Source organism: Bubalus bubalis, chromosome 17 (genome assembly GCF_019923935.1).
Source record: "Bubalus bubalis isolate 160015118507 breed Murrah chromosome 17, NDDB_SH_1, whole genome shotgun sequence".
Lineage (NCBI taxonomy): Eukaryota > Metazoa > Chordata > Mammalia > Artiodactyla > Bovidae > Bubalus > Bubalus bubalis.
The window spans coordinates 64,543,722-64,555,087 of record NC_059173.1 but is presented as its reverse complement, the minus strand read 5'-3'; the positions used below and the strand labels follow the sequence as shown (position 1 = coordinate 64,555,087).

The following is an 11,366-nucleotide window of genomic DNA, read 5'->3' as shown; positions in this document are numbered from 1 at the left end:
TGCACATGAATTTGAGCAAATTCTGGGAGATGGTGAAGGACAGGGAAGCCTGGTGGGCTGTGGTCCATGGGGTTGCAAAGAGTCGACACAACTTAGCATCTGAACAACAGGACAGTCTTGTCTGGAGACTTTTGTTCTGGTGTAATTATTAATACACTTCCCCCAGCTCCCCACCAAAGGTGTTTTGAACAATGAGATTTTATGAGGAGAGTGAAAAAGTTGGCTTAAAACTCAACATTCAGAAAACTAAGATCATGGCATCTGGTCCCATCACTTCATGGGAAATCGATGGGGAAGCAATGGAAACAGTGACAGACTTTATTTTTCTGTGCTCCAAAATCACTGCAGATGGTGACTGCAGTCATGAAATTAAAAGACGCTTGCTCCTTAGAAGAAAAGCTATGACCAACCTAGACATCATATTAAAAAGCAGAGACATTACCTTGCCAACAAAGGTCCATCTAGCCAAAGCTATGGTTTTTCCAGTGGTCATGTATGGATGTGAAAGTTGGACTCTAAAGAAAGCTGAGCGCCAAAGAATTGATGCTTTTGAACTATGGTGTTGGAGAAGATTCTTGAGAGTCCCTTGGACTGCAAGGAGATCCAACCAATCCATCCTAAAGGAGATCCGTCCTGAATATTCATTGGAAGGACTGATGCTGAAGCTGAAACTCCAATACTTTGGCCACCTGATGAAAATAACTGACTCCTTAGAAAAGACCCTGGTGCTGGAAACGATTGAAGGTGGGAGGAGAAGGAGACAACAGAGGATGAGATGGTTGAATGGCATCACCAACTCAGTGGACATGAGTTTGAGTAAGCTCTGGGAGCTGGTGATGGACAGGGAAGCCTGGCGTGCTGCAGTCCACGGGGTCACAAAGAGTCGGACATACTGAGCGATTGAACTGAACTGATTCTTGGAGGTTTACATTTGCTATTTTTCCTTTGGAATTTCAGAAGTAAACCGGAAATCTCAGGTTTACCTTTAGAACAGGAGTTCTATGGATTGAAATCAGAATTTGAGGGAGACTATGAACTTGGAGAGGAAAAAAATATGCCCTTTAGTTCAGTTCAGATGCCCTTAATATATCTAATTCTAATTGCCCTTCAACTATGAATGTAGATCACAAACCACAGTGGTTTTATTTCTCTTGTGACTTCGTTATCAAGAAAATCTACAGATATTTTCATATCTATAGCTATTGCAGATTTGCAAAATATCACTATTCATTGTTATTCCTGAATTAGAACGATCACATGGACCACAGTCTTCATGTTTAGATACTGTGTAGTGTTGCTGGCCAGCTATTGGTCAACTCTATTCTTTCATCAAACAAGTAATGTAGTCCTAGACCCGTATCCCAGACAGTTATGCTGCTTTACAAGATTTGCCACCTACAATTGTTTGTTGATCAATATGAGGAATTAGTTCTTAAATGTTTGCAAAACTTGACAGTTTAAATAAGAATTCTTCACTCTCTGTAAGGCAGCAAGGCCTTTTGAACAGAGTGCATAAATTCTATTGTCGCCTAAATGGATACTCTTGGAAATCTTGCTGTCACTGCTGGAGTGGATGCTTTACCTCAGGAAGATGAGATGCAAAAGTCTCTGTCAGTTTCTTTGAAAAGACAAATTTGCAAACATCTGGAAACAGTTCAGAAAGTTCTACCCGTTATTTTATATTGACGACATCAAAATTGAACCATGAACTCTTACTCTTTTTTCTTTTTGCTATGAAGTATATTAAGATGATGAGCTAGCCAAAGGGGAATTCATTTGTCTTAGGTTAAAAAAAAAAAAAAAAAAAGACTCCAGTTGGAGTTTAATTCAAAAAACCTTGGAGATTTCAGGTGTTCCTCAACAGAAACTATTCTTGTCTTGTAAAGAAGCTCTAAAAGCTTTAAACCATTTACAAGGATTTACATTTATGAATCAGCAGTCTCAATGTCTGTAACAATAACAAAAAATTGACATAAGCTGTTTATCCAACAAGACATGCCTATAGCCTTTTCAAAGCCCTCTCCAGAGATTAATGTCCTTATTCAATCTAGCAACAACAGACTTCCCACTGATACATCTTTACAGATAAATTTATTTTTAATTTGTTTATATTTTGATGTATTTTTGAACTTAATACACTAATAAAAAACACATAGTAATATATTACACATTTGTTTTTCAAAGCTGTTTTGACAGCCATGTCTCAATGTGATTGGTTTCTCTTGTAAATCTGTGTATTTTATCTCTTTGCATTAAAAAAATCATTCTGAAAGACTTCCCTAACTTGATCAGTTTGCCTCTAGAGTGCCAACAGGGCCCATGATACACCTATAGGGTTAAGTATACTGGTTTTGGGGAATTTCCTGGAAGTCCAGTGGTTAGGACTCAGCACTTTCACTGCTGAGGGCCCAGGTTCAATTCCTGGTCAGGGAACTAAGATCCCACAAGCTGCTCAGGGCAGCCAAAAAAAAATATATATAAGTTCCTGTTGTCTATGGCTTGATCATTTCTGAAAGAAAAAATGGGACTCCTTGTCCAGGCCCACAATCATGGACCATCACATTTCCCTGAACTTGTTCCTAAGTAGAATCCAGAGGATTCTAATAAATAATTTAACAAAACAAAGCACCGGCTTTGGAGCTGCATCTCAAGGTAGAAACCTCTAGGAGACACAGTAGGCATAATATCATTTCTTCACCGTACAGAACCGTGAGGTCTTGCACACGGTTGTAAGGACTGAGGAGCACACTCCCTGTGCAGACTCGTGTGTGCATCATGCCAGCAAATGGCTAGAAATGATAAGCACCACAGAGAAATACAGGTAGGTTCCTAAGGATGGTCAGAAGGAAGAGTGTTACCAGGGATAGCAGGGAACACATGGAAAAAGTGGTATTCCTGCTGGTTGGGATGGAATTGGTAAAATCTGAACATTTCAAGTGGGGATATTCATGCTAAATTTGTCCATAGGGCATCCAGACCAGAGACCTCAGAGCCACCCTTGAATTCTCCGCCTCACACCTGCATCTGAGATCAAGTCTTGTCCCTTAGGTCTCTTTCCTAGTCTTATTTTTATTCCTCCTATTTATCCCCTAGGATATTGCCTGGCTTCACGCTTATTACCAGAACTACTGGAATAGCCTCCTGCCTGGACCTCCATCTCCTTTCTCAAATCCCTTCCACATAGGTTATCCTAACTACAATGAAAATAATATATTATTTATTTGCAGCAGTAAATTAAAGAAATGTTCAAGTTTTAGTTTATATATATGACATTAAGCCCCAGGTTAAACTGTGGAATATTCACATACCACATGTACGTTAACATCAACGAGAATGCATTGGCGCTGTAGTTATCAATCTTGGCAACACATATAATCATCATTTATGGATCTGTTTAAAGGTCCTGATGCAGGAGACCTACCCTCGCGGTTCTGACGTAACTCCCACGGAGGCAGAGCTCCTGAACTGCCAGCCCTGTTCCTGTCTGCCTCTCTAGTTTTGACATTTATCTGCTCCCCCTTGTACCCCATCAAATTGCTGGTATTCCTCAAATTCCCATGAGGTTCCCAGGACGTCCTACATGGTACACTTATCCTCCTGGTCTAAACAGTTTTTTAGATGTCTCAGCTCACCTTTCTAGGGAGAATCTTCAGTCTTCTCCAGGTAAGATGGTCCACTCCTTTTTGCCCCTTGTCTGATCTGTATGTCCTTGTATCATAGCGACAATATAATTTGACTTGTGTTCCTCCCTTCCCCTCACTCTTAATGGCACTGATAAGGAAGCCATCTCCCTTGTGTCGTCTTCATAAATATATTTCCAGTGATTTCAAAACCTTGCTTGCACAGCTCCTACGATGTGGAAATATCACAAATAAGCTGGAATAAAATTTAGCTTTTTTCTCTATATTTGCTGAAGCACATAAGATACAGTTGCTCAGTACCTTATTTATCAATCTCCTTTTATATTAGTGTAAAGTAATACAATCCTGTTTTTCTGTGACAGACATCTTTGTAATAAAACATGTGTGAGAACTCAACTGGGAGTTTTGAGAAATGTATCTTTCTCATTAATTATTTTAAAAATCCCTCTTGGAATCATGACAAACATAGCATGATAAAGTCTCTACTGAAGTGAAATTAAGCCCAGATGTCAATCTTTTATTTCGCTTGGGAGTTTCACACCAACATACACCAGAGAAGCTGCAGCTGCTGCTTTTACAAGCGGTAGAATCCCCGGGCAGATGGGATCTGCTCGGCTTGGGACCCTTCGGAGGCTGTGGGAGTAGTACATTCTGAGCTCTCATTTGCAATTCTGGGCAAAATTTGCAAAAGGGCTTCTCAGCGAGAAGTCTATATTTGCATACTCAAATTAGACGCATACGAATATGAATGCCTCCAACCTGGTTTCCACATCACAGCATCACCCTCTGGCAACACTGATCTATCTTGAATGATAACCCCTAACTCTGAAAATTGAACCTTAAATTTTATATTATTTCTCCAATTTCTTTTTGATTTTCGAGTCATTAATCATAGTCTAGAGAAAATCAACTTCTCACTGCGTTCTCTTAGATACCCTAAGGATACAGACCCCTCAAATAATTAAACTTAGGGGAAATATTTTTAAATGAATTTATTTCCCAAGTGTAAGTTTTGCTAAATTTTTAAAATCTGAGTCTTATCACTATTAAATTATGTGCTCAGTCACTCGGTTGTATCTGACTCTTTGCAACCCCACTCAGTCATATCTGACTCTGAGACCCTGTGAGCTGTATAGCCCGCCAGGGTCCTCTGTCCATGGGATTTTCTGGGCAAGAATACTGGAATGGTTGTCACTTCCTTCTCCAGGGGATCTTCCTGATCCAGGGATCAAATCTGTGTCTCTTGCATCTCCTGCTTGGCAGGCAGATTCTTTACTACTGTGCCACCTGGGAAGCCATATTAAATTACGTAGGAAAGTCATAATGAAAAATCTCAATTATATAAGAATTCTTACTTTCTATGTGCTACTTTAAAAACATGATCAGAAGACCCCCTACATCAGAATAAAATGCAGATTCCTGTCCTACCACTAATGAGAAATTTGCATTCCTGGTGACTTCTATGAGCCATAAAGTTTGAGAACTACTGCTCTAAGTCATTTTGAAAATTACACACTCCAGATAAAATGGCTCTTTAAATTTCCCTTTTTATAATCTGCTGTGTGCAACTCTGGCTTCTGCTGACATTTTTACTTCTTATGTTGGATTGGCCATATCTGTCCCTCAAGATCTAATACTGATAATCACGGATTTAGTTCCATGTGACCAAAGACAGAATCCAATTATTATCAATCTCATAATTGACTACTTTTCTTCTCCTTTCCTTTTTTTTTTTTTTTTGCCTCTGACATCTTAAACTTCAAATCTTAGGTTCTTAAAATATGGTTATTCTCTTGTGAAGTCAGCTATAAGTGTTCTTTTAGCTACAGCAAGAACTGTTTTTAAAAGTCCATATTCAATATCTTATAATAACCTATAATGAAAAAGAATATAATATATATGTATATATATATAAAGTCTGAATACATATAACTAAGTCTACTGTACACTCAAAATTAACACAACATTGTGAACCAACTATTCAGTTCAGTCACTCAGTCGTCTCCAACTGTTTGCGACCCCATGGACTGCAGCTCGCCAGGCTTCCCTGTCCATCACCAACTCCCAGAGCTTACTCAAACCCACGTCCATTGAGTCAGTGATGCCATCCAACCATCTCATCCTCTGTTGTCCCCTTCTCCTCTCTGCCTTCAATCTTTCCCAGCATCAGGGTCTTTTCAAATGAGTCAGTTCTTCAAATCAGGTGGCCAAAGTATTGAGGTTTCAGCTTCAGCATCAGTCCTTCCAATGAATGTTCAGGACTGATTTCTTTTAGGATGGATTGGTTGGATCTCCTTGCAGTCCAAGGGACTCTCCAACACCACAGTTCAAAAGCATCAATTCTTCGGTGCTCAGCTTTCTTTAGAGTCCAACTTTCACATCCATACATGACCACTGGAAAAACCATAACCTTGACTAGATGGACCTTTGTTGGCAAAGTCATGTCTCTGCTTTTTAAAATGCTGTCTATATGTTTCAATGTTAATGTTTTCATGTCTGTCAAATACCCACCCGAATTCCATTAGAAGACCTTTAGATAATAAAGGCAAATGCTTGAAAGAAGTATGACAGTTGTTTAGTATAGAAATCCTTTACTATTATCACTTTCATAATTTTAATTAATAAGCTTTCTCTTTTAATTCCACATATGTGTCTATTATATATTCACAAAAGTTTCATTTTTATCATCATTGCCAGGTAGTTTACAACAATCGTTACAGGGCTGAGAAGTGTTTGCTGCTGCTGCTGCTGCTGCTAAGTCGCTTCAGTCGTGTCCAACTCTGTGCAACCCCATAGATGGCAGTCCACCAGGCTCCCCTGTCCCTGGGATTCTCCAAGCAAGAACACTGGAGTGGGTTGCCATTTCCTTCTCCAATGCATGAAAGTGAAAAGTGAAAGTGAAGTCGCTCAGTCGTGTCTGACTCTTAGTGACCCCATGGACTGCAGCCCACCAGGCTCCTCCATCCATGGGATTTTCCAGGCAAGAGTACTGGAGTGGGGTGCCATTGCCTTCTCCGAGAAGTGTTTAAATGATCACAACTTTATACATACAGTGTTTCTCTCTTTTCATAAGTGACATGCCTAGAACTACATATTCTCAAAGGAAAAGCCTCTTCATAGTCTTATAATTACGTACATTCTCTGAGGAGAAACCAGGGTACGGTTTCCTAGCAAAAGAGCACTCAATAACAACTTAACATTTCCTGCCAAATTCCCTAGGTTGTGGTAATTTTCAAACATTGTATAAAATGACACACATTCCATATATGAGGTGTGATTAAAACATAAGACAAGTCACACATGAAAATATCTCTCATTACTTTATAATCACACCTCATACATCATCTTAGGGAATCAGTCATAGCATGTAATTTTTTAAACCTTCACCTTATTGCCCACCTACTTCTAATCCAACTTCCCCTCTGGCCACCCCAGGGTGAGAGAAAGTAGACTGCCATCCAAAGACATCTGGTGTGGGATACAGGGCAGCAATCAAACACCCTCGGCGGGATGTCAGCGGGGATCTGCCGCCACTCAAAGCTCGGCGTGTATGTGGTCTTGAAATGATTCCTGGCTGCTTCACATGGGGCAGATCTAGGCAAAACTGTGTAGTCGATGAAGTCTGGTCCTCCCCATGGCCCTCGGCTGCACCGCTGCTCCCCATGGCCGAGGGGCCTCCCCTGAGGCTGGGGCTTCACAGACAGTTCCTGAGAATCAGTCTTTCCCCTTCCTACTAATCAGCACATAGCCATCTTATGTCCTGTTCCATCATTTGGTGAACAGCTATCATGTGCTCAGCACAGTGCTTGGTGGGCACAAACTTGGAAAACCATGGCTTGGCTTCATGGAATGTAGCTGGACAAAGCAAATTAACAAATTTATCTGATGTTAAGGTGGTTCAATAAATTAACTGATGCATTCCAAGGGTTAAGACAGTGCTTGGTGCATAGGAGATGCTCAATACATATTTGTTGAAGCACTTAAAATAGCCTAAGGCTAAGTCTATACTGGGTACAGTGGGAAAGGGATGGTTCAAGGAACATATCCTAAAAAGATGACACCTGAGCTAAGTCTGAAAAGGATGAGTAAGATACTGAAGATAAGATAGGTTGAAAAGGCAATTTTGAGCACAGGGAAGAGTATGAGCAAGGCATGGGGATTTTACACAACACAGAGTGTGCAAGGACACTAACAATTGCGGATTAGAAGACTTTAAGGTACGAAGCAAGCAGTAGTAGCAAATGAGACTAGGGAGGTAAACAGAGTGAAGCTATATAATATCTTACATGCCACACTACAACAAAGTTCATATTTGATTTGTAATCGATAGAAGTGCCTGCAATGCAGGAGACTAGGGTTCAATCCCTGGGTTGGAAAGGTCCCCTGGAGAAGGGAATGGTTTCCCACTCCAGTATACTTGCCTGGAAAATCCCATGGACAGAGGAGCCTGGTGGACTACAGTCCGTGGGGTCGCAAAGAGTTGGACATGACTGAGTGACTAAACATGCACACGTACAGTAGGAAGTCACGGTCATATTTGTTTTTTAATATCTCCTATTGTAACTTACAGGAATAGATTGGAGGAAGGCTCCTCTGTCCATGGGATTCTCCAGGCAAGAATACTGGAGTGGGTTGCCATTTCCTTCTCCAGGGGATCTTCCCAACCCAAGGACTGAACCCATGTCTCCTGTGTATCTCCTGAAGTGCAGTCAGATTCTTTACCACTGAACCACTGGAGGAGCCAACAAGCCTTTATATGTCAAAAACGTTTTCTCTCAGGTAAAATACAGACATTTTCTTAGTTTGGGGGAAGCTCAGAACTGAATGCTTGCTTACTATTGTACAGGTGAGTTAGAATGATCAGTAGTAAGGTTATTGCAGCTACTCCTTATAGTTTCAATATCCATTTTTAAATTTTTACATTTTTTGTTGAGATAACTTACACAATAAAATGCACAGATAGGGACTTTCCTGGTGGTCCAGTGGTTAAGAATCCTCAGGGGATTCTTCAGTGCAGGGGATGTGGGCTCAGTCCCTGGTCCGGAAACTCAGATCCCACATGCCACAGGGCAGCTACAGCCTGTGCTGCAACCAGGGAAAGCCCACGCGCCACAGTGGGGACACTGCGAGCCGCAGCAATGACCAGCCAGGCCAGAATGTTTTTTTAAAGGGGGGAAAAATCTGTTCTTTAAAAAGAAAATAAAATGCACAGATACTAAGTGTATAGTTTGATGAGTTTTGAAAACTGTATACACCCATGTAACACAACCCAAGTTAAGATCTAGAATATATGGTCAACCACTTGTAAAAGAATGAAACTAGAGCACTTTCTAACACTATACACAAAAATAAACTCAAAATGGATTAAAGATCTAAATGTGAGACCAGAAACTATAAAACTTGTAGAGGAGAACATAGGCAAAACACTCTCCGACATAAATCACAGCAGGATCCTCTATGACCCACCTCCCAGAATATTGGAAATAAAAGCAAAAATAAACAAATGGGACCTAATTAAAATTAAAAGCTTCTGCACAACAAAGGAAACTATAAGCAAGGTGAAAAGACAGCCTTCAGAATGGGAGAAAATAATAGTAAATGAAGCAGCTGACAAAGAATTAATCTCAAAAATATACAAGCAACTCCTGCAGCTCAACTTCAGAAAAAATAAACAACCCAATCAAAAAATGGGCCAAAGAACTAAACAGACATTTAAGGAAGACATACAGATGGCTAACAAACCCATGGAAAGATGCTCAACATCACTCATTATCAGAGAAATGCAAATCAAGACCACAATGAGGTACCATTTCACGCCAGTCAGAATGGCTGCGATCCAAAAGTCTACAAGCAATAAATGGTGGAGAGGGTGTGGAGAAAAGGGAACCCTCTTACACTGTTGGTGGGAATGCAAACTAGTACAGCCACTATGGAGAACAGTGTGGAGATTCCTTAAAAAACTGGAAATAGAACTGCCATACAACCCAGCAATCCCAGTTCTGGGCATACACACCGAGGAAACCAGAATTGAAAGAGACACATGTAACTCAATGTTCATCACAGCACTGCTTACAATAGCCAGGACATAGAAGCAACCTAGACATCCATCGGCTGCTGCTGCGTCCATTGGCAGACGAATGGATAAGAAAGGTGTGGTACATATACACAATGGAGTATTACTCCGCATAAAAAGAATACATTTGAATCAGTTCTAATGAGATGGATGAAACTGGAGCCTATTATACAGAGTGAAGTAAGCCAGAAAGAAAAACACCAATATAGTATACTAACACATATATATGGAATTTAGAAAGATGGTAATGATAACTCTGTATGCGAGACAGCAAAAGAGACACAGATGTATAGAACAGTCTTTTGGACTCTGTGGGAGAGGGCGAGGGTGGAATGATTTGGGAGAATGGCATTGAAACATGTATATTATCATGTGTGAAACAAATCGCCAGTCCAGGTTTGATGCATGATACAGGATGCTTGGGGCTAGTGCACTGGGATGACCCTGAGGGATGGGATGGGGAGGGAGGTAGGAGGGGGGTTCAGGATGGGGAACACATGTACAGCCATGGCGGATTCACGTCAATGTATGGCAAAACCAATACAATGTTGTAAAGTAATTAGTATCCAATTAAAATAAATAAATTTATATTAAAAAAAATAAAGGGAAGTAATTCCACACTCAAAAAAAAAAATCTAGAATATATTTCCATCACCCCAGAATATGATCTCTTGTCCTTTCCAGTCAATCCTTCCTGCTCCAGGCAACCATGTCTTGTGTCTGTTACCACAGATGTGTTAGTTACCATGGGCCTTGCACTCCTTATAACTGAAATCATGGAATAATATATATTCTTTTGTGTCTGGCTTCATTCACTTAATTTTATGTTTATGAAATGCATCTGTGTTGTTGATTTATCAGTAGCTTGTTCCTTTTTATTCCTGTATAGTATTCCATTCCCTGTTGATGGACATTTTAATTATTTCAAGTTTTTTGTGAAAAAAATTTAACTTGGTGACAAACAGTTCTTTTAAAAAAATAATTAATTAATTTGGCTGCATGGAATCTTAGGTGCAGCACTGGAGACCTTAGTTGCATCTTGTGGGATCTTTTGTTGAGGCACATGGGCTCTCTCTAGTTGTGCCTTGTGGGCTCTGGAGCATTCAGGCCCAGTAATTATGGCGTGTAGGTTTAATTGCTCTGTGGCATGTGGGATCTTAGTTCTCTGCTCAGGGATCAAACCCACATACTCTGCATTGCAAGGCAGATTCTTAACCACTAGACCATTAGGGAAGCCCCTATTTCAAGTTTTCAACTACCAAGAATAAGGCTCCTATTAATTCTCTAGTAATAAGTATTTTTTCTCCCTGTGGACATAGTTGTAGATTCTCTTGAGTAAACACCCACGAGTGGAATTATTTGGTTATAGGATAGGTTTATGTATAGGTAGAAGAAACTGTCAGTTTTCCAAAATGGTTGTTCACATCCTTAATAGTAATTCCACACTGGTCATTCTGACATCAACCATTTAGTAGGTATAAAACGGTGGTTTTAATTTGTATTTCCTTGATGACTAATGATATTGAGTAACTGCATCTGCTTGCTTGTCATGACTCCTCCTTTTGAAGTGAAGTTAAGTGAAGTCGCTCAGTCGTGTCCGACTCTTTGTGACCCTGTGGACTGTAGCCTATCAGGCTCCTCCGTCCATGGGA

General features: G+C 40.3%; 1 non-coding gene across 1 annotated transcript; it reads left to right on the top strand.

Annotated features, from left to right (window-relative positions):
- The first annotated feature begins 2,360 nt into the window (after window positions 1-2,360).
- On the top strand, window positions 2,361-2,433 carry TRNAE-UUC. Its single transcript has one exon. It is a non-coding gene; the product is annotated as a tRNA-Glu (tRNA).
- The last annotated feature ends 8,933 nt before the right edge of the window (window positions 2,434-11,366 follow it).